The sequence below is a fragment of the Amborella trichopoda genome, chromosome 2 (assembly GCF_054954075.1).
Source record: "Amborella trichopoda isolate Santa Cruz 75 chromosome 2, AtrichopodaSantaCruz75HAP2 v2.0, whole genome shotgun sequence".
NCBI classification, from domain to species: Eukaryota; Viridiplantae; Streptophyta; class Magnoliopsida; order Amborellales; family Amborellaceae; genus Amborella; species Amborella trichopoda.
In genome coordinates, this window is record NC_142337.1 from 52,519,901 (window position 1) to 52,536,557 (window position 16,657).

At 34.3% G+C, this 16,657-nt stretch overlaps 1 pseudogene across 1 annotated transcript; it reads right to left on the bottom strand.

Annotated features, from left to right (window-relative positions):
- Nucleotides 1-3,116: 3,116 nt before the first annotated feature.
- On the bottom strand, nucleotides 3,117-16,402 carry LOC105420448 (cycloartenol-C-24-methyltransferase-like; annotated as a pseudogene). Its single transcript, XR_016050422.1, has 6 exons — nucleotides 16,362-16,402; nucleotides 16,003-16,144; nucleotides 14,572-14,626; nucleotides 3,560-3,607; nucleotides 3,383-3,466; nucleotides 3,117-3,272 (listed from the first exon to the last, which is right to left on the bottom strand). The product of XR_016050422.1 is annotated as a cycloartenol-C-24-methyltransferase-like (transcript).
- Between the last annotated feature and the right edge of the window lie 255 nt (nucleotides 16,403-16,657).

The following is a 16,657-nucleotide window of genomic DNA, read 5'->3' on the forward strand; positions in this document are numbered from 1 at the left end:
TGTGGAGGTTTTTTGGTGCTTAAAATCAACTGACTCGAATATGGGTTGTGAAACAAGTTTGGGTACCCTGGTCTTTCAGATGTGTTGAGCACCATTTTTGGCGGGCCCGCCAGAACACGCTTAACCTCTCCAGAACCTAAAAGATTTTATACTCCTGCAGGAGCGTATTATCCATTTACTCCCTTGGGCAATGACTACAGAAGTAATTTTTGCACACCTAGTTTTGAGAAGGTGGCTTCTACAATATATACACTAATCTCAATAAAAAAAAAAAGATCACAAAACTCCCTAAATACTAGCAGGAAAAAAAAAACTCAAGATTTAACATAGGTCGTCCATTTTTTGAAGGGCAAGATCTAAGTGTTTGAAACTCAAAAGTCATATAATCATGCTAATTTTGTTCCCAAAATTTAAGACGGAAGAAATCCTCCTAAATAGATCTTTTGAGTGATGGAGTAGATGCACAGTAATACTCCCGTGGGAGTATAGGATACGGTCGAGAACAGATATCATGGTTAGAAGATTTAAGGGGTATTTAGTCAAGTTAAATTGAGAAATCATGGTTGGAAGAATATGGGAATTTGAATGCTACTTACTTTCCACCTTCAACAAGCCCTTTTGCTGCTGTCTCCAAGAAGGATGACACTTTGTGACTTCCTTCAGGTGCAATATGGATATACTCTAGAAATTTCACCTAAATCACGCCCAAGTTTGTTACTTATTAATTGCTGAATAGGCAAGGACTTCAACAACCACGCACTGTGAAGCTTAAAATTTAGTCTATAACATGCAACACTAATGGATTCTGCCATGCAAAATATAATCATTAATTGCAAGTACAAACCTATGATTTATCTAAGAATTGCTTGTTTTAAATTTTAAAATGGGGTGTAGATTGTAATTTGGAAATCCATAGAAATATTTTTAAAAAGTCGAAAGTTTGATACTGTCTGAATCTTCTGAAAAAGGAAAAGGTATACTTTAAAAGAAAAGGATAAACAGTATATAGTATTTCTCTTCTTCATCAATTTAAAAGGCTAACCACATAAAAAAAAAAGTATATAGTTTTTTGAGCCAAAAAAAAAAAAAACAGTATATACTATAGTACCGGTTTGATTCCAGCAAAAAACAAAAAATCTATAAAGATATAAAAATGTCCAAAATCGGCGGGCATCGTTCCTCCACTCAAAGCCTGTCAAAAATTTCAATAGACTTTTGAATAAGAGGAATGATGCCGCCTCCCCAACCATCTATAGTTCACATCTGGCAAAAGGAGTTTGTTACTATTTAATTGTTGAATATACAAGGAACTTCAACAACCAAGCACTGCAAAAAGATAAATTTATTCTAACATGCAATACTCTAATGGACTCTACCATGCAAAATTTAATCATAAATACAAGTACAAGCTTAATAGTTACTTAACAATGGCTTTTTTAATAATATTAAATAAGGTATGCATTGTAATTTAGAAATCCACAAAAAACCTCTTTAAAATTTCATAGTTTGATATTATGGGAAAGAATCTTCTGAAAAAGGGAAAAGGACACTATAATACCAATAATTTCCTGCAAAACAAAAAAGGAAAAAAAAAACCATTATATCCATGCATGAGATAAACAAGTGCTATAGTATTAATTATGAGTGCTCCTACATCTACAACCAAAGTCCCTTGAAATTATTTGAAAGAGCTCTTATTAAGGTAATTTTCCCATTGTGAAAAGTCGAAGTTAAGCCATCAGCCTAAGCAATAAAAAGCATAAAGAGTGATGCATTTGCATACGTGCGCATGTGTTCGCGAGACAATGTGAGGGAGAGGGGCTTGTAAGCATATTTTAATCTGAGAGAGGACTGGTAATCTCCAACAAAATTTGAATTTTCAGTCATTTTTGGAGGGAATTTATTAATATTTCATTTTCACATACCAAGTACTGCGTGATAAATCGGCCGGGTGCGGCTGCACGAAAGCTGCTGAACGAAAAGGGACTATTGTCCAAGGGCAGGTACCAAGGTACAGGTGAACCAGCTGCCACATCCTTCTGCCACAAAACCTTAAAAATAGAAGCACCCATCAAAACAATATCATTTGCTTTGCAATCTGGATAAAAGAATTATTGGGGCTTAAAGATTAACAAAAACAAAAAGACAGGCAGAAAAAAAAAAAACCTTTGTATTTTAATATGAAAAGCAAGGGAAAATCGATTTATCTTTAAATTAGTTTAGTTTGAGTTTTCGAAAAACACATTTTTGTCTTATTTTGTATTGGGAGAATAATCATGGGGAAAGTTTGCCTACAAGTCCATAATTGTTGGATCCTACCAAGCGTTGAGATATCAAGATCAAATGGTAATTATCACTGCGATACATATCCGCATCTCAAGATTGGATTATCATTAATTGGTCATGAACCTTAACTTATAGCTGCATAAGTAGCAAGAAAAGCATTCCCTCTGCATAGGCCCTTATTTATATAAATTTGCATCTTCATTTGTATTGAAAGCAAAAATTATATAGAAAAAAAATTGAAATATAAAATGTAAGACATAAACTCATTTATAAAAAAAAATTATATCTTATATCTGAGTTTTCGGAGTAGCTAAAATAAAAAAAACTTTTGTAAGATACTGGCCATTTATTTTTATTGCAAATACTTAGGGATATTTTTGCCAATTCAAGAACATGGAGACATTGGTGATATATTATTGTGGAAGTGGTAACTATATCATGGTTATTACCTCAAATCCAGCTTCTATCAATGCTTCATTAATTTTCCCTGTTGTCCTTATATCTGGAAGGCCATCACCAATCTAGATTTCTGCCTGTTCTCAGGATTTAACTTCTGGATAAGCAGATAATCATACAAGCACATTTACAAGCAGACATGCTACAGTGTAGATTGAGTAACACATAATGTGTGCACCTAATTTGCTCCACCATACATAAGCATGGGCACCCTCTCTCTCTCTCACACACACACACACAGGGTCTTTGAATTCAATCAAAATCCCCTAGTTCTGGTGTTCTTGATAGTTGGATTGCAAGAGAGAAGCATTGGGTGTGACCAAATTTTCTGGTTCTGAGGAAATACCAAAATCAGAAACATTTTGGCATTTCTCCTAAGTGTGCACACACAAAAAACATAAACGAAAGAGTATCCTGATTTTCTGGTGTTCTTGATTGTTTGGGTCGAAAGAATCAGTCATACACCATTCATATGCAGCAAAACATTGGCCTGGCTTTAGCACCCTACATATCTCTTTATAGCATCCAACCTGATTTTCATGAGAGAATTAGTCACTCCCACTAAAATTATATTGTAAGAACCTTCAAAGAAAATGCAGATAGGAATTTCCGCGACAAACACAGTTTGGTGAGCACGTACTACATCAGCTGCATGGCAGGTTCCTTCGATTGTATAGATTGCATCAAAAGTGTCATCAGGGAATGGCATTTTCATAAAATCAGGCTGCAACACGAAGAATGCAAATTCATGAGACCATTTGGCCAGAGAAGTCTTCACAATATGGAATTAAGAAGTGTCTCCTTACAAAAAGCTGACCTTCACAAAGTCGCACGTTTTGTCTAACCCGGCTATACGGTTGAGTTCCTGCACAGCAACAATAACTTCATTTTAAACATGATAGTAAGTCAAGGAAATAGGGATAATTCTGTCATTCAGCATAAAAAACAAAATCAGCTAATTCAGACCTCAATCAATCATTTAAGATGTAAACTCTTTTCTTTTAATCTTTTTTTTTATAAGCTGGCAACGAAGATTTGAATGAACCATATCTTTTGATATTTAGATGGGCCATGGGCCTTAAGGATGAGACATTGATGCCAATTTGGACAAACAGGAATAGGAGGCCACTAGATTCATGTTTTCTTTGAAATTGAAAATTCAACAGATATTTTGTCATTTTTTCTCTCTTCCTGTGCTTCCATACCTCAATCTTGACAAATATATCAAGATCAAGTCCTCTACCTCATATTTGCACCTATTGATGGCTTCGGTGACATATACATAAGATTCATTGATTTGTTTGGTCCAATATTTATTCTGATCAGGCTTTATAAATTAATGTTTGTCTAGGACACTTTTGTTCAAGATTGCAGATTAGGTAACTGATCCAACTCATCCAGACCTATCTTTATAATTAAATATGGAACTTGACATTGGGATATTTACTCATACAAGACTAGACTACCACAGATAAAAAATAAGTCAACAATGAGAAGATTGAGATATTAGCACACATTCAAAAAATAATTCCCCATTTGAAGGTTACCAATGATCCATCAGAAGAGAACTAAATTAAGTTCTACCTTATATTATGCTAATCCAATATCAAAATGGACATGTATGAATCGTGGAATAGGTGCAAGCTGGTTTGGTTGATAGGGGATATTATGCGGATTATGCTGACCACAGCCTTGCAATTTAATCCGTAGCCTTTGCTCTTATAAGCCATAGAATTAATATAGTGAGCCTATGTATGATAAACAGATTAATTTGATTAAATGGGGATGCATCCATAAAATAATGGACAAATCTTATATAGCTGTCTGTTTTTCCATCCAGAGAATCCAGAGGATGAGTGTAAAATTTTATTAAGGCCTATCAAATATCCTTCAAGCAGTTATACATCATGCTTTAAGGTTTTTAATATTATGGAAAATTAGCATTCACATTAAGACTTCACAATTAAGGGCGTACAAGGTGCATTCCATCCATAGATGGGTTGCAATCACTTTTCAAATATTTCCTATGGTGTACATGCAAAAATAGGCTTGTAATTTGCTAGAATGGAGGTTCACAATCCAAGCATTCTTCAAATATTAATTTCTGAAAAATGTCATGAGAATAATTCCTTTTATTCTTAATGTGTTTGTAAGTGAAGAAAAATGAACTTTCATGTTCTTTTGGCCTAGGCACAAAAAGGGGTAGAGGGTAAAGAGGGGTTCAGAAAGGCTAGAAAAAAGTAGGATTACGGAGTAGAAGAACGGGAGTAAAAGAGAGAATAGAAAAGAGAAAAATTGGAAAAAGAGAGAGCAAAGGATTAAGTAGTAGAGTAATTAATCCTTAATTTATAATTAATCAGAGAAGAACTTGGGAAAAAGAGTCAAAACCATTTTGTGGCTTCTCGAACGAAATTTGAGGGAGAGAGGAGAACTCATAAGATGGAGAAGAGAAATTCGCCACGATTCTTTTATTTTTCCAAAAAAAAAAAAAAACCTTCATAAATGGATCCCTCTTTAACCCTCTTCACTTTAATAGCTTTCTCTAAGCCTCTATGAATCTTTTCTTTAAACGTCTTCACTTCTCTCCTTCTTTCTAGTATCAAAGCCCATAGGTTCATTCCTTTGGCTCCCACTTAACCACAGTGAAGCATGGTGGAAAAGAAGTTTTCAACAATGACAGTTTACATGCTTGGCACTGAGATAATCACTCAATTTGATTTATATGATAAAAGTGAGCCAAACAAGTTCACTATTTATGTAGCTGCTCATAAAGGAGGAAATCAATATTCCTTTAGAGATCAACAATGGGATAGCTCTCTTAAGGAAGAAGATTTTGATGATGCTACTCTGAAAAATCTCAAATGAGAAGGTGCTCCCTTTCCTATAGATGAAATCGTTCAGTGGGGAAAGATATTTTCAATTTTTCAAAAAGAAAGGGTGTATACTACAAATTAATGTATATAGAAGAATAATGACACTTTGCAAACTGGTATTGCCTATTTTTAAAACCATTTGCAAAAAAATGCTCCATGAAAATATAAAGACTTCTAAAAGTTTTTCATTCTCATTTCAAAACAAGATATCATAGCTAGGGTACACAAAGGAGTATATATCGCCAGCATAAGAGGATGTGCAAATTCTGATGTCACTAGTTATGCAACTGAGTTTTTACAAGGAAAAGTTGGTTACTGGTGGACTCATCCTGATGATCCCTGGCAGAAGGACATTACTGTAGCAAGATTTATAGAATTTGGATCCAAAATAATCTCAGAATTTGTCTTGAACTCACCAATACAATAGGTCACAGATAATGTTTTACTGGGAAAAAGAAAACTCCAAAGTATTGATGATTTTAAAGAATACTTAAAAAGCTGCAGTAATGACTGCTATAGGTTGGGATTACATGATATTCCAAGTAATATTCCAAAACTTGTTCTTGAAACACTTTCAATAAAGAACATAGCAGTACAAAACCTGGTAATGACTGATGTAATGGGATATGCCAGAGGAAAAATTTAAAAGTTGCGTTACAAAGATGACACTAAAACATGCATAAAAACAAGATCTAAGGTATACAACACCATTGAAGGAGCAGAAGAATACATCCCTAAATTCAAGAAAATCCATAAAAAAAGAAGTTTCAAACCCTACAAGTTTTGCACAAGAAACAAAAAGATAAACCAAGAGTCAGAGGATCCTATTATGCATGTCAACAAGGATACCTTGCTGCACAATGTCCACAAAAAGCCCTAGAGCATATCAGAACACTATTTGCAAAATATGAGATTCAAGAGGACTGGACCATGATAGAGACAGCTGAGCAAGGTGGAAATTGTCCAACCGTAACTCAAGCCCAAACTTTTGGCAAGCTTATTTACTTTTTTCAAGTTGATTTGCTTTTTATAAGTAGTTTTGCTATTTGCTTCTTGAGAGAATGAAAGAATGAGTGACAAATGTATGTAATAATGACTTTGTATGAGTACTTGTTACTTTTAAGTAGATGTACAAATAAGTGACATATTGATGTACATGATGTACTAAAGTATTGTGTGGTTTATGTTACCATTACAAAAAGTGATACTGTTGTGTGGTTTCTGTTACCATTACGAAAAGTAATACCGCCAAAACCACACAGGACCTTAGTACATCATACAGTACCTTTATACATCAAGTACATCTACGTGTAACTTATTTGTACATCCACCTAAAAGCAACAAGTACTAAGCCAAGTACAAAGCCATTATTACATGCACTCGTCACTCATTCTTTTATTATCTCAAAAAACAAATAGCAAAACCACTTATAAAAAGTAAACCCACTTGAAAAAAGTAAATCAGCTTGCAAAAACCATGGGCTCGAGTTACAGCTAGACAATTTCTTCAATGATAAAAACATTTTCTTCATGAAATGCTTCAAGTTGCTCAACTGTCTCTATTATGAACTAGTCCTCTTGAATATCAGATTTTACAAATAGTCCTCTAATCTGCTTTAAAGCTTTTCGTGGACATTGTGCAGCAAGGTATTCTTCTTGTTTTTTGAGAAAAGCAAGGTTTTTTTATTGACAAGTATAACATGGTCCTCTAGCACTCAACATTATCCTTTTATTTCTTGTGTAAAACTTGTAGGGTTTGAAATTTCTTCTTTTATGGATTTTTCTGAATTTAGGGATGTTGTTACTCTTCTACTCCTTCAATTGTATTGCATACCTTAAGATCCTACTTTTATGTAATGTTTTGGTGTCATCTATGTAATACAACTTTTTAATTTGTCCTCTGCCATATCCCACCACATTAGCCATTACCAGGTTTTGGACTGTTATGTTCTTCATTGAAAGTGTTCCAAGAACAAGTTCTAGAATATTACTTAGAAGGGATGTATGATTGTATGCATTGCAAGTTTCATTATTATGTAATCTCAGCTTGTAGCAGTCATCACTGTAGCGTTTGAAAATTTCTTTAAAATCATCAATACTTTAGAGTTTTTTTTTTCCAATAAAAAAAAATCTATGGTATACTGTATTCGTGATTCCGAGACAAATTTTGAGATTAATTTAGATCCTAATTCTGTAAATCCTGCAACAATATTGGTATTCTTGCTGCATCATCAAGATGACTCCACCAGTATCTAGCTTTTCCTTGTAAGAACATAGTTGCCTATCTAATAACATCAGAAATTGATCATCTTCTTATGCTAGTGACATCTATACCTTTGTGTACCCAGGCTACGATCTCTTGTTTTGTTTTGGAAGGAGAATGATGAATTTTAACAAATCTTCATATTTTCAGGTGATAATTTTTTGCAAATGGTTTTGAAAATAGGGCAATACCAGTTTGCAAAGTGTCCTTCTTCGATGTATATTAATTTATAGTATATACTCTTCCTATTAAAATCTGAAAATATCATTCCCCATTGAACGATTTCATCTATTGGAAAGGGAGCACCTTCCCATTTGAGATTTCCTAAGGTAGCATCATCAAAATCTCTTCATTTAAGAGGACTATCCAGTTGTAGATCTCTAAAGGAATAGACATTTCCTTCTTTATTAGCAACTGCAGAAATAGTGAACTTGTTTGGCACACTTTCATCATAAAAATTAAATTGAATGACTAACTCAGTGCCAAACATGTAAACTGCCATTGCTGCAAACTTCTTTTCCACCACTCTTCACTGTGGTAAAGTGAGAGCCAAAGGAATGAACCTACGGGCTTAGATACCAAAATGAGGTAGAGAAGTAAATAGGGTTTAAGAAAAGATTTATAAAGGCTTTGCGAAAGGTATTAAAAGTGAAAAGGGTTAAGGAGAGATCCACTAACATTTTTTATTTCGTTTTAAAGTATGGTGACGAATTTCTCTTCTCCATCATATTAGTTCTCCTTTCTTTCTCAAATTTTGTCCAAGAAGCCACAAAATGGTTTTCACTCTCTTTACCAAATTCTTCTCCAATTGATTATAAATTAAGGATTAATTACAAGGTTCTTCTCTTATTAATTATAAATTAAAGATTAATTACTCTATTAATTAATCCTTTGCTCCCTCTTTTTCCCGTTTTAATATTTTCTATTATCTCTTAAACTCTCGTTCTCTACCCCTTAATCCTACCTTTCCAACCTTTCTGAACCCCTCCCTACCCTCAACCTCTTTCTATTTTTTTTATATCTCCAGTTTTGTCTGAGAACGTGGTTGGACGAATTGAGCGAGTTCACCAAAGAACAATTAGAACACGAAGAATATACCGTGCTTGGTTACCCAATTTATTTTGGACAAGCAAACACAACTTCACTTCAGTTTTATTTGATGCAAAGAGGTTACATATTTATAGCAAAAAGTAGCCCAGATTACCACACAATGGTTTACAAAACAATGCGCTAAAACTATGTGTGGAAAGTAATACCACCCTAAAAAAACAAAACCATAAGTTACATTAGAACATCCACTTGTCACTCATTCTTTCTTCCACTCAAACATCAAATATTACATTCACTATTTAAAAAGCAAAACCATATATAAAAAGTAAAACCACTCTTCTTAAATAAAACAGCTCACAAAAACCATGGGCTACGGTTATAGTGCGACAATTTTCTTCTATGACAAATATTTTCATCTTGAAATGCTTCTTCGAGTTGTTCGGTTGTCTCTATCATAGAACAATCTTCTTGAATATTTGGTTTTACAAACAGTGCTCTGATATGTTTCGGGGCTTTCTGTGGGCATTTTGCTACAAGATGCCCCTTTTGTTGACAAGCAAAGTACGGTCCTTTGGCTTTTGGTTTAATCCTCTTGTTTCTTGTGTCAAACTTATAAGATTTGAAATTTCTTCTTTTATGGATTTTTTTGAATTTAAGGATGTTATACTCTTCGGCTCCTTCTATGGTGTTACATACCTTGGATCTTGCTTTTATATATGTCTTAATATAATCCTTATAACATTACTTTTTTCTTTTACCTCTTGCATATCCCACAACATCAGCCATTACCAGATTTTTTTACTACTATATTTTTCGTAGAAAGTGTTTCAAGAACAAGTTATAAAATATTATCTGAAAGAGATGCAAGATAATATGCATCGCATGTTGCATTATTTTGTAACCCCAATCTGTAACATTCATTTTGTTAGCTTTATGAATACTCCTCAAAATCATCAATATTTTGAAGTTCTTTTTTCCCAACAAATTTTCACCTAACAGGGAAGTTGCTCAAATTGCTCAAAGCTATATGGTAACTACAGTAAAAGAAGAATTCGGCCAGCCATTAGTCATTAGAGAAATTAGAAGATCCTGAAGGTCCTAACTAATACATAATATCAACTCTGAAAGAGTTCAAAAGGATGAGGTACACCAGTTGAACTACTTAATTAATCGAACCTCATATGCTCTAAAGCATATATCAGCCATAGAATCTCAAATTCAAGAAATAAAAAAATAGAAATATTGGCGAATAAGAGAGCAAAGCAAACGAAAGAAAATAAGAAGGAAGTAGAAAAAATTATACAAATCCATGAGAATCATTGGCAAATATTTGAGAATAAAGAAAATTACAAAAAGAGGAAAGCGGATGAAGTTGTAAAATCCTTCAAATTCAAGCCTCCTAGCTTTCATTCGCTTCAAAATTCTGAACAAATGGAAGAATCATCCTAAGTGTCTCAGATGAAAAAGATGAGAATTGCTACTATTGAGCAATATGGTCTCAGAAATATAAGAGAATATATTCCGATTTTGAGTATTCATGAGTTAACTCATTCTCTTTAAAAAACAAAACAAGAGATCATAGCTTGGATACATAAAGAAATATATGTAGCCAGCATAAGATGGCCAAAGTCAGATGCCATAAGTTATGCAACAGAATTTATGTAGGGAATGTCTGGCCACTGGTAGAATCATCTTGATGAAGCTAGACAAAATGTCATTGTTGTAACAGGATTTACTGAATTGGGATCCAAATTAATCTAAAAAATTGCCTCCGAATCCCAAATACAGTATTGCCACAGACACAGTTTTGCTAAGAAAAAAAACTTCAAAATAATGATATTTTGAGGAATATTCAAAAAGCTACAGCAATGAATGTTACATATTGGGATTACATAATAATGCAACATATAATGCATATTATCATACATCCCTTCCAGGTATTATTCCAAAACTTGTTCTTGAAACACTTTCTATGAAAATTTGATAGAGGAAACATTGTTCTTATTATTTATTTTATTTAACTTTAAAGAATGTATATTATAGTTTGTTTTTAGGGCTTATTTCTATGGCTTTTAGTTTTTTAGAAGTTCTAGGGTTCTTATATTTTTTTTTTTTATTTTATGAGAACTATTCACAAGTATTCATGAGTACTATTCATTGGTACTATTCATAGGGGTAAATTGTCACTACAAAATTTAAGTTTAAGTTAGGGCGTTTAACTTCAAGTTATGCTTAAGTTAGGACCTTTTGGTCAAAAGTTAATTGCATGGACAAAATTGTCCAAAACAATAATTTTCTATTATAAATAAGGTCGTGGATGGATTAGAGAGGTATTTACATATTTCCCTTTAAGAAAAAAACGACTTTGTCTTGTAAAGTGAAGCACAAGGCTTGAGCCATAGGTGGGACAAAGGTTTAGGGTTTCTCCAAAATTGCTTGTGTTTGACTTGTTTCTTGCTGATTTTATTGTTCCCTTAATTTTCTTGCATCAAGTTGTATCAGACCCTGCGATCTACATGGAAGTTACTATAGCAAGTATGGAAGTTACTGTAGCAAGTACAAAGTTATTGTATCACCATTTTTTTTGCGCCCTAGACCAACAACAAAGAGGGGAAGTTAAACTGGGGTCTACAGTATGCTGATTTCTGTCAAAGTTTTGCCAAAACAACCTAGATCTCGCTCATTTCAGCAATTTTTTGTTGATTATATTCTTAGAGTTTGTGATTTCGCAAATCTATGGTAGCATAGAAGGGGCCATAGAAGGGGGATTTTTGTAAATCTCCTCCGCAATCCAATAGATGACAGAATTGAGGAACTTGAAAGGAAAGTACAACAACTGGTACAGCAGTTCGCGAGCCTCAATAATGGACAAGACAGTGATCTTTTATCCCAAGATGATCTCGAGTGCAAACCTTTTCATTTTCTCGCTCCGCGTGTAGAGTCGGGTGATGAGGATAGTGATAAAAGACTTAGATATGGGGAACACCACTCAAGGGTTTTCGATTTTATGGATGAAATTTTTTATTTTCACATAGATTGCATGAAAAGTCAGCAAATTGTAGATTGGGATTCATCCCCAATCTTCGATATATACTCAGATGAACAACAAGATTTCTTAGGAGATCCGATCTATTATAAGGATCAAGATGAAGGTGAAGATACTTGGAATGAGGTGAAGAATATAGAAAGAAAGCAATAGGAGGACTGATTCAAATCATGGCATTTGAAGATGTCATTAATATTGAAGATATAGAGCATTCAAGAAATTCAAAGTATTAGAATCAAAATTGTGTTGTGGAAGCATGGTTGATTCAAAAACTGCAAATTGTGGCCATAATTCCTCAATATACATATCAAGATCCATTTCTCGAGGAATTATCTTTACCATGAATAATATTTGAGCCAACAAAGCAAAAGAAGGTTGAACAAGGTATTGTTGTTGCTGAACTCGTCATGGCACACTACAAAACTCGAGGACAAATTTTCTCCAACCAAAGGAGAATGATGGAGGAAAAAATTGAACTTATTCTTTATTTTTATTCAACTTTAAAGGATGTATGTTATAGTTTGCTTTTAGGGCTTATTTCTAGGGTTTTGAGTTTTTTAGGATTCTACAGTTTTTATATTTTTTTGTTTATTTCATGGGAACTACTCATAAGTATCATTCATGAGTTCTATCCATGGGTACTATTCACAGGGGTAAATTTATCATTACAAAATTTAAGTTTAAGTTAGGGAGTTTAGCTTCAAGTTATGCTTAAGTTATGACCTTTTGGTCAAAAATTAATTGTATGGACAAATATCGTCTAAAACAATAATTCTCTATTATAAATAAACGTGTGGATGGGCTGGAGAGGTATTCACATATTCCTCTTTTAGAAAAAAACACACTGTCATGTGAAAGAAGCCTAAGGCTTGAACCATATGTGGGAGAAAGCCTTAGGGTTTCTCCAAAAAAGCTTGTGTTTGGCTTGTTTCTTGCTAATTTTATTGTTCCCTCAAATTTCCCTGCATAAAAAATATAGCAGTGCAAAAACCTGATAATGACTGATGTTGTGAGATATGCCAGAGGTGAAATAAAAAAGATATGTTATAAGGATGACACTAGGACATATAAAAGTAAGATATAAAGTTTGTAACACTGTAGAAGGAGCAGAAGAGTATAGCATCCCCAAATTCAGAAAAATCCACAAAAGAGGAAATTTCAAACATTACAAGTTTTACACAAGAAACAAGGGCTAAATCCAAAAGCTAGAGGACTGCTTTGACTTGCAACACAATGCCCATAGAAAGCCCCGAAATAGCTCAGAGCATTGTTTCCAAAACCAGAAATTCAAGAAGGACAGCCGAACAACTCGAAGAAGTATTTCAGGATGCAAATATTGTCATAGAAGAAATTGTCACACAAGAAATTGTCACACTATAACCATAGCCCACGATTTTTGTGAGTCGTTTTACAGAGTAGTTTTACTTTTTATAAATGGTTTTACTTTTTAAATAATGGATGTACTATTTTCTTTTTTAGTGGAAAAAAAAATGAGTGACGAGTGGATGTACTAATGTACCTTATGGTTTTGCTTTTATGGTGGTATTAGTTTTTGCCCATGATTTCAGCCCATTGTTTTGTAACCCTGTGTGGTAATCTAAGCTACTTTTAGCTATAAATATATAACATCTTTGCATAAAATAAAGAAAAAGTGAAGTTGTGTTTGCTTGTACAAAACAAATTGGGTAACAAGGCTCAGTAGAGTATTCGCGCTCTAATAGTACTTTGGTGAACTCGTCCAACCCCGTTCCCCTATGAAACTCGGGATATCGAAGCTCTTTTTTACTATGAGCGTAATATCAATTAGGGACACCATCAGGTGTTGTTGAATGTTCGTAGCTGATCTGACTGAGAGGGCCAGCAACTCACAGCCCTTAAAAGGGTATCTCGACGAACTATTGATTGTTGAGCACAATACTCAACCCCTTCATCTATCCTCCCATCTAGCGTCTTTCTACCTCCTTATTATTCCAGGTAACACCCCTGTGTAAAAAAAAAAAACCATTCTCTTTTCCATCTTAGTAGTTCTCTCTCCCTCAAATTTCGTCCGAGAAGCCGTAAAACAGTTTTGACTCTCTTTCCCAAGTTCTTCTCGGATTAATTATAAATTAAGGATTAATTACTCTTTAATCATTTGCTCCCTCCATTTCCCCTTCTTCTCTTTTCTATTCTCTCTTTAATTCCCATTCTCTACTCCCTGATCCTGCCTTTTTCCAACCTTTCTGAACTCCTCTCTACCCCTCAATCTCTTTCTGACCCATTTCCAGGCTTTTTGAACCCCTCTATACCCTCTACCTATTTCTGTCTCCTTTCTACTCTCTCTTTAACTCCCATTCTCTACTCCTTAATCCTACGTTTTTCCAGCCTTTCTGACCCTTTTCCGGCCTCCTGAAGCCCTCTCTACCCTCTACCTCTTTTTGATATCAGAGCATTCTAAAATGTCGTGTAAAAAAAGAAGTCCAAAAAAGGGTAAAATGGCCTACAAACTAAGTACCGTAGGGTCACAGAATAATGCCCAGGTCTCACTCAAAACGTCAAAGAATAATGCTCTATAGACTAAGTACCATCATATATATGGGAAAAAAATAAATTACTTACAATTCCTCTGAAAAGTTGATATTCATTGTTGTTCAATGCAGTAATGGAAGTTAAGCTGCAATAGAAGATTAAAATGTAAAAACTACGACTCTTCAATTCAAAGCTATTCAAATGCAATACAAAATGACATGCTCATGTTGCATATGTACATATTAACGCTTTTCATCATTGGATTCCCTAAGAAAAAGAAAACCAAATGATCCATTTGATAGCATAGATAGATGTCAACAAAGAGGACTAATATATTCAGAAAAAAAAAAAAAGAAACTAGTCAAAAAGGAAGAGTTTGGAAAGAATTGGCTTCTCTATGGATGCAAATATGCCCAAGGATCTAGGATCGTAGACCAAGTTCATCCCAAAAAAGAATCACATCAAAAGATTGCATGTTTGTTGTTGGATTAGGATATCCAATATGGTGGGCATTCCAACTCTCAAAATGATAGTCTCTAGATCATTGTTACTCTACTTATCTATAGATTCTTGCATAAGCAAGCGCAACATTACATATATGTGTGCATGTATGTAATATGGACATATCTATGGTATTTGGTGTGTAACTTCACAATATGGATAGAGCAGCTGTGTCTGACATTACAGAAACTTATGCCCTACCCTTCTTTATAACCTTTCTTGTTGAAATCCCATACAAAAGTACTTTAAGATCACCTAAGACCCCACCTTGTCCAAAAGATTTGGGATTATAACTTTTGACACTTGTATCCATGTTAGAAGCGGCCATGCTAAACATTATAGATATATGAGCATGTATGTAACGTGGATGTACCCGTAATTTTTGGCGTGTGTACACACTATAGAAGGAGCACCTATAGTTGACATTGTAGAAACTTTAAGACCTTTCTTGTTAACCTTTTATTGTTTAAGATCTCACCACAAAAGTACTTCAAGGTCATTTAAAATCACTCCTTTCACCTAAATGACATATGGATGTGTCATGTTTAAAATATCAATTTTGAACTTGGCATACTAACACTCATATCTATGCCCTATGCCAGACACTAACATATGTACTGGTATCTTCTTGACATAGGTGTGCATGTATGCAGTCAATAATAGGCAAGTCATAAAGCTCATCATATTCTAAACTTGCTCGATTACAGTACAAATGAAAGTACCATAAGATCTATACTTTCATGGCAAAGCAAAGTGAGAACTGAGAAGGGTCAAAGACCATCCCATCATGGCTGGATGAATGGATGGTGGAGAGAGCGCAAATTGTACATGCACCCTCCCTCCATCACCATACCATTTATTGATCGGACGGTGAGTTGGCAATTACCATCGTGACCTTCTGATCACCACGATCATATGGATTATAATACAGATTTCTTATAATACATTAGGCATAGAAAAGTAAGGAACATTAGGCATAGAAAAGTAAGGACATGCATTTCCATGTAAATAATATGTTACCTAAATCTAGCAATTTGGCGTAGCGGCCCACCAATTCCGCACCCCACATCCAATACCCTTCATTCCTGGTTTTAAACCAAGTTGCAGAGCAATGAAGTGCTCATATCGTTTGATGCTTTCCCGAAATGATTCTCCTTTCAATCTGAAAAGTATAGAGGTGTTCAATTTTATCATCTACAATAAAGCAACTGCTAAGACCATGGTTTGATGAAAGATTTTTGGTAATCTTCCAAAAACATATTTAGCATGCAATCATTTGTTAGAAGATAATATAATATGAGAGAGAGAGAGAGAGAGAGAGAGAGAGAGAGAGAGAGGATCAAATTGTTTCAAATGAGATACTCGACCAAGTCACATACCTTGGAGCAAAATGGAAAGACTCACCCCAGCCATACTGATAAAATCAAAAGCAAATGCCATTCTTTCCTCAAGTATCTGGCATATGCCTGATAAAATTTTGTGGAACCTTACAAATGATATGTAATTCACATCTTATTTATTGCAATGATGACATTGGTTTTGGCGGTTCAGTAATTGTGGACATCATTAACATGGAAGGTAGTGGAGATGAAAAAAAAAGCTTGAGGAGCAAATTTGGCAGCTAAATTAACCCAACTGTTCATCAGATCAAGTGAACAACTAGAGTTAGAATACG